The following is an 8,166-nucleotide window of genomic DNA, read 5'->3' on the forward strand; positions in this document are numbered from 1 at the left end:
ACAGAGACTTCTTCAGCATTTGATAAGCTCAAATGATCAATGCTTCTTACAATAGTAAAGAAAGGGATTGCTCTATTGTGGTAGGATTTCATTTTTGTTAAATGTGCTTTTCCTAATGAAATGTACAATATATTACTGCCTAAATATTAATTTTAAGGAATTTTGGGTGCATATGAAAGTGTGGAATGTTTGTTAAAAAAGTAGTCTTTTTTATATGATTGTATATCTCAAGTGCTCTATTTGTGATTCCAACTAACACCAATCCTTACAACTTGAAATAAGTAAACAACTCTCTGTAATATCTATAATATATGTAGGTGCTCGGCCGAACCTCGCAACAAATAAAACAGCTGAGACAGGGACTGCAAGAGTCAATGCTATGGCCACTTTTGGAGGCCAGGCCAGATGTCGCAACAGTGGTTTTCCCATGTCAAGCAATGGCTGGATGCAATTCTCAGGTATTTCATTCCATGTTATCAACACTCAAATTCATCTGTTTGTTGTACTTTTGTACAATTTTTAATTCATTTACATTTACCCATATTGGCTGCCATTTAATCTTTTTAATGTGACATTTAGATGATTCTAAAAAACATCATCTGGCCTGGAGAAGGGGGGTAGGAGGATGACAATGGATGCCCTGTTGCCATCAGATGCAAAATTGCTGGCTACCTACGGCAGTTTGTGGAGACAGGTATATCTCTCTTTATTTTTATTAAAGAAACTAAGAAACGAAGCATTTAAGCAGAAAACTTCAGATCAGAATGGCTTTAATGTAATGAAAACGTAGATTTCAACAGGTGGGTCCAAACCTTTGACTGCTAATTTATACTTTGGGTATGAATACATAGTATGCTGTATGTTAATTTATACAACATATAGTTCTTACCACAAGATTAGAGGAGAGACATTCTAGTGTGTACAACATCCGCTGTATTCGGGTAAATTACTTTTGTGGTATGACTTTCCTTGTTTACAGCTATTTTTGCACTCACAAGCTATACATTTTCTGTTGCTACAAGACCTAGCTATAGAAGAAAATGTACTGTACTATGCATAGGTATTGCAAACAGAGTCTAAAAATATAACATAACTCATAACATTTGTTCTCCTCTCATCCATTGGTGTGTCATTATTTGCCTCTATTCAAGTGCCTGAAGACAAACTGAAGCAGTTGGTGAAATTCTGGGTTGGCTGGGAGCTGCCCATGCAGGACATGCAAGTGGAGGTCGTGCAGGCAGACCATCCAACATCATCCACCTGCTTCCACATCCTGCGCTTCCCTGGTCACTATGCCAGTTATGAACATTTCCATGATCATTTGGAAGGTTGTGTTGCAACTAATGATTGTGGGTTTGGATTAATATGAAGTCTGTGAAACCTCATGGTGGGGAGCTCTGCTGCATACCATTGTTAGGCTGCACTACAATAACTGAGGTTCAGTCAGTTAAAATATGCTCTTTGTGTGATGAGTAGAGTTTGGCAGTGTTCACCTTTTTATGATATTTTATAGACCAAACTAATTAAGAAAAGACTCAAGAGGTTGTTGATAGTATTGAGATAGTTCTTGTTTATTCATAATCACAAACTTAACCACATACACCATTTGTTTTTTTTTACACAAAACTCGACTATCCATCTTACTTGCAGGTTGTGACATAAAAGACACAGCATTGTTGAAGTTCAGCCAGTTAAGGCCAGCCTGTTTTGTTTGATGAGTAGAGCTCCATTGATTAATCCATGAGCTGTTTTGATTATCGGTTTGTAACTTTTCAATAAAAGTCAAATATTTTCTTAAATGTGAACATACATACATACATACATACATACATACATACATACATACATACATACATCATACATACATCATACATACATACATACATACATACATACATACATACATACATACATACATACATACATACATACATACATACATCATACATACATACATACATACATACATACATCATACATACATACATACATCCATACATACATCATACATACATACATACATCATACATACATCATACATACATCATACATACATACATACATACATACATCATACATACATCATACATACATACATACATACATACATACATACATACATACATACATCATACATACATACATACATACATACATACATCATACATACATCATACATACATACATACATACATACATACATACATACATACATACATACATACATACATACATACATACATTATATAAGCACATATACAGTATGTATAAACATACATTTGTGTTATAAATATTTATAAAAACATTTACACACACTGTTAATATTTTTCTTTTATGTTACTAACCGCATCAGTTTGTGATTTGTATCGATGTGCATCAGTGACTTGGGGCTCGGGACAGAGTATATTCTTCTGACAATACAACGTAGCTGGGACATTCTGGACACGATGCTGGTGGTGTCTACTCGGTGCATTGAGGACAGTACCCTCTCCCACTGCACTACAGTATATGTCCCTGCGCCATCAGCAGACCCTTCATCATTCTATACCCTGCTTTAGGGCAACTGGTATGGATCACTGACACTCCGCAACCTCCGCTCCACCAACGCCAACCTCCTCACCCCTCTCACCAAACCCAAGCACTGAACCTGGGGGGACAGGGCCTTCTCTGTCGCTGCCCCCACCCTCTGGAACTCTCTCCCCCAACACCTCAGATTCTCTCCCTCACTCACCAAATTCAAATCCGGACTCAAAACACACCTATTTACAAAGGCTTTTAAACTATAATTGATTGATTTTTTTTTTTTTTCTTGTTTTGTTTTATTTTGCTGCCTTGCTTTTCTTGCTTTTTTTTTTTGCACTGTTTTCCTTTTGCTTTCCTATTGTATAATTGTATTTTCCTGTAAAGCGCTTCGAGAACCTTTTAAAGCGCTTTTATAAATAAAATGTATTATTATTATTATTATTATTACTTTGGCAGTGGTCAGTAACTGGCGGCCCGTGGGCGAAATTTGGCCCGCCTCCAATAATACCTGACCCTCCAGATGATTATGATCCATTTGATTAAAAATTGAGTTGGAAAAATTGATATTTGATATCACAAAAACGACAATTCCACACAAATTTCAGAACATTTATTTTAACGTTGTGAGAATATAAAATAAAATAAAGTAGCATCTGCTTGACTTCGGATGCACAGACTTAAACGTTATTGGCACATGCGCGCTCTGAGAAAAAAGGAGGAAAATGGAAACTCGCTCTCTGTTTGCCACTGCAACAGACAAAGTTCAAAATCTGCTTCTTTGAAATAAAACAAATAACCAGCTTGGCGCAAAGATAAAATAAATAAAAGCAGCAAGTTTTGCTTGACTTTGGACACAGGCTTGCGGTGGGAAATTGGGACATAGCTGCAGCTGCGCACCTGAAATTACAGAGCAAAAAAAAAGGAAATTACTATATTAATAAAATCAAGCAACAATATGAATATTCAAAACTTAAAACGCTACTCACTTAATGGGAAAACTGACATCTCCCTTCAGTCACAATCTTTTGGCTGTCTGGTGATAAGGATGTCACTTTAATCCATAAGCAGCTCTCCAGATTTTGGTGCGTCAGGCGGCTTCTCTCGTGCGTCTTGATGGCATTCATTGTTGAAAAGCTCGACTCACAAGTGTAGGTAGAGGGAAACATCGTGAGCACATAAAAGGCGAGTCTCTTAATCCACCTGTACTCCTCTGAGCATGTGATCCAAAAATCCTCCACAGATTGCGCACTGAGCACATCACTGACCAGGGAGCTTGTTTGAAACTCAACAAGCTCCAGCTGAAATGTGGCCTAATCCAACGCGGAGATGGTTTTTTTTTAGCCAGGGATGAGAAATCCGCACTTCGGACAGTGAGTGGGTCATGGACAAAAGCGATGACGTCCCTCAGGATTGAGTAGTCCTCAAACCTTGACTTGAAGTTGGCATGTAGCTGTTTGACGAACTCAACCATCAGCCCTGTCACTTGACCCGGTCCCTGTGGTTTTAGTGTAGTGAAGTGCAAAAGCCTTCCACTTGATATGTCTGACTGGAACAACTCCAGTTTCTTGGTAAACGATTCCAGTTTTTCAACCAGGTCCACAATGGTTTTGCCTCTCCCTTATAGCAGCAGGTTAAACTGGTTCAGGTGGCCAAAAATATCTGTTAAAAATGTTATATTGGACATGGACGTTTCATCTTATAGAAAGGCATCTTGTGGTCGTCCGCAGCTTGCATCTTGCTTAATTTCAGGAAGGCCTTTACCTCATCCAGTAGTGCACACAAGCGCTCCAGCGCTTTGCCTTTACTTAACCAGCGCACGTTATTGTGAAGCAGAAGGTCATCGTAAGTGACCTCCTCTGACTGCCACAAGTTTTCGAAAAAGACGATGCTGGGTGCTTGATCAATCAATCAATCAATCAATCTTTATTTGTATAGCACCAAATCACAACAAACGTTATCTCAAGACGCTTTTACAAACATAGGAGGTCTAGACCACACTATGTCAAATTATGAACAGAGACCCAACACCAAGACAGGGTAAGACTCAGTCTGACCCCACCTTAATCCATCATGAGCATTGCACATCGCAGTATTTAGCTAGTTACAGTGGTGAGGAAAAACTTCCTTTTAACAGGCAGAAACCTCAGGCAGAACCAGACTCATGTTAGACAGCCATCATGCCTCAACTGAGTTGGGTCTGGAAAGACAGATAGAGGGGAGTAAAAGAGAGAGAGAGGTGATAGTGATGAGACGAGTCGTAGAAGCTGTTGCCGCTGGAGTCCAGCACGTCCGTATCAGCTGGAGTCCAGATCGTCCACAGCAGGAGGACGTCTACGGCAGCTCAGAGGAATCTACGAGACAATGGAGCTCAGGGACTCCAGAAAGGTCTATGGTTAGTAACTTTAATGGGACAGGCAGAGTTAAAGTAAGTGATGAAGGCTTGATGTACCCCTGACAAAATTAATGACACGCATCACTTTATCCATAATGCTCTTCAGCTCTCCACTGAGCTTGGCGCACAGGACACTCTGGTGAATGAGGCAATGCAGCCCGTGCATTTTGGGCGCAATCTCTTTCAGTTTGCTTAGCAGACCTCTGTGGCAATCAACCATGGCAGGTGCCCCGTCTTTCACCACCAGGTTGATTTTCTCAAATGACAATGAATGCAGCTTGAACAATTCCTCCAGTTTGGTAAATAGAATGTCCCCAGTGGTGTTCCCTTCTAATGGAATAAGACACAGCAACTCCTCCCTGAACTACTTTCCATCAAAATATCGCACATAGACACACATCTGGCTTACGTCTGTGTTGTCGGTGCTCTAATCAATGGCCAGAGAAAAGTAATTGGCTTGACTCAGACCACTGATAATGACTCCATGCACAGCATCTGACAGTGCACCTATGTGCCGGGTAGCTGACCTCGCAGAGAGAGGCGCCTGTTTCACAGAGGCAATCACACCATCCATTGATTTATCAGTAGCCAGCTCCTCCAACACTGCCACCATCACTTCTTTGAAAACCTCTGCGTCAGTGAATGGTTTTGTTATGTCCTTAACCGTTAGGTTACTTCTGTAACAATTAAGGTTTGTACATCGACTTTATGTTAGCATCGTTTATTAGCCGAACTACACAGGAGCATGTCACGTTGGCAGGGTATCTAACATCAACAGAAGGCACGCCCCACAATCCCATGCGGTGTCAATGATGTATGGAAGCCCCGGTTGGCCATAATACACAACATCTCCTCCCTTCTTACAACTGATGTACTATGAAATAAACACAAAAAGATTATTCCAACATTCCAGCTACAAACACACACATTAATGTGTCTCAGAACATTTTAAACAAATACTTTGTTTTGATAAGTGCACTTGTATTCTGATTAACTTATTTAACTCTTTTGTTTCCTTTCTTGAACACAAACTTAGGGTCGAGGGTAGACTACCTCTTCCTTAGACCATACCCAAGGGATTATTCTGCCCTTATTCCGGGTTAGTCACTGAACTAAAAACTCAAACGTGCAGGAGGACGCCGCTCTCTTACAGGATACCGGCGCTCTGCAGAAACAAGTTCATGGTTCTTTAATTGTGAACTTGCTGTTGGCGGTGGTGAAAAAGAAGGTGTCTTAGTCTCCATCACAGTCGCATCAGCAACAGAAACATTTGTCTCTAATCCGGTCAAGTCCGGCACTTGTGTTGGTCCTTGGTCTGGTGTCTTGACTGCGACATCTGAAAACTCTCTGAGAGGCAACTCTGCAGGCGTTGGTGCAGTCTTGAGAAGCTGATCAACATGCCTCCTCCAGACACTATCAGCAGTCTGGGCGGTATAGGATACTGGTCCAGTCTTAGCAATAATAGTGGCTGGGATCCACTTAGGTTCACTGCAGTAATTCCTAGCCAGCACAGATTCTCCTGGGCCAAAAACTCTGCTTTTGGCTTGTAGTGCTCTGCAGTTTGAAAAAATTTGGATGAAAAAAACTTTCAAATTGTTCCTGAAACTTCAAGAGGAATACTTACTGGATCGATGTAAAACTAATTAATATTACATGAGTTCATTTGTAGTCAAACAGTGTTGAAAATGTGTGTATCAAAATAGATCCAGCAGGTATATAAGGACATTTATTTACAAATCTGTCAATCATCATTTTATTACATTTCATACATTATTCCATAAATCATCATCAAACTGGAGTAAATCAAGCTGTAGCTTTTTACGGTAATGGCGGCAACAACGTAAATCATCAAATATTAAACAGACGTCCCCAGGTTGTGTCTTTGTCACTAACGCACACCGGAGGGTAAAAATCCTCAATGAAGATGTGACGTAAAGGGGCAGAGTTTGAGCCTCCTAGCCAACAGCTATGTGTTCCCGACCGGGAGTCCAGTCAGTCGTGTCCTTATTTGGGCAAAAACTCGTAATCTTAATATCTTCTAAATTCATGTTAGAAAAAAATTCACCCCCCGTACAGTGTGTGCCGATAGAGAGATTAGCTTCGTAGAGCCAAGCTGTTTTTTGAACCAGGCTGTAAACATGTTTATTAATGCTGCAAAGATTGTCTTTTTCCCATTCATGTCTATGTGGTTTCCTGTGTTTCTGCAGCCAGCCTCAAGAGGATTCTCCATGTATTGCAGTTTATAGCACTTCCGCATTGGCTTCATCGTTTGAGACTGAAGGTTGCCGCTTGATTTTAACCTAAGAGATAAACCTGTGAGATCATAGCAAAGTGAAATAAAAAGGCTGCTCATTTTAAAGTGTTAAAGCTCTCTGCCTGTTAGTGGTGAATAAAGGGATGACAGGCATGTTAGGTTAGAGGAGGAGAGAGGTCAAAAGGAAGCAACACAGAGCAGTGTGGGAAGAACTCTTGATGTGGCTCGGCTCTTTGGTCTGGAGTTCACTTGCCTTTAAAAAAGTCTGACACAGAGACACCATGACTGAGCTTCAGACACAACTTCAGTTCATAAGACTGGACACCAGGGGGCACCAATCACTGTTCAATGGATACAACAGTTCAGACTTTATCTACAACATGAGAAGGACACTTTAACAGTCTGTATGAAGACAAACCTTAGAGTCTGTTATATGCTCAATTCATTACTGCATCAGGGATGAATTAGATCTTTAAATGTTGATTTAACTCAAGTGTTTTGTGTGATTTGTATTTTTGTTTAAAAGATATATTCCATGTCTAACATCTTTTCACTCTCACATCACTTCACACTAAATCTTAAAAGTGGTATCCTCACAATAAAAAACTTTCCTATTTCTCCACACTTTATTCACCTACAAAAACATAATAGATTTTCTATCATCTTCAGGGATCCAAACTCACTTTTTGCATTGGTTGCACTGGTGCGCCTAACTTTTTTTTAGGTGCACCAGCACAAAATTTGGGTGCACCCAAATGTTTTATTCCGTCGCCTTTAACACCATAAAGTCACCTTTTTATCGCTCTCCATAACTTTCATATAATGAGAATGATTTTTAAACAAAAGTAAGGTGTCAAGGAATGCTCTTTATTTGATGCACAATTATGTAGAGAAATAAAAATAAAATGTTTAAAGTGCTTCACTGAGCTGAAATTTAACATTTCAAACTTAAACATGTCAAGTAAAATAAAAAAATTCTAAATAAAAAGTGCTTGTG

General features: G+C 39.7%; 1 long non-coding RNA gene across 1 annotated transcript; it reads left to right on the forward strand.

Moving 5' to 3' along the window:
• The first annotated feature begins 331 nt into the window (after window positions 1–331).
• On the forward strand, window positions 332–1,334 carry LOC117829372. The gene is made up of 3 exons (XR_004634612.1): window positions 332–458; window positions 580–694; window positions 1,152–1,334. It is a non-coding gene; the product is annotated as an uncharacterized LOC117829372 (long non-coding RNA).
• Window positions 1,335–8,166: the final 6,832 nt, after the last annotated feature.

This window comes from Notolabrus celidotus, chromosome 17 (assembly GCF_009762535.1).
Source record: "Notolabrus celidotus isolate fNotCel1 chromosome 17, fNotCel1.pri, whole genome shotgun sequence".
Taxonomy (NCBI): Eukaryota; Metazoa; Chordata; class Actinopteri; order Labriformes; family Labridae; genus Notolabrus; species Notolabrus celidotus.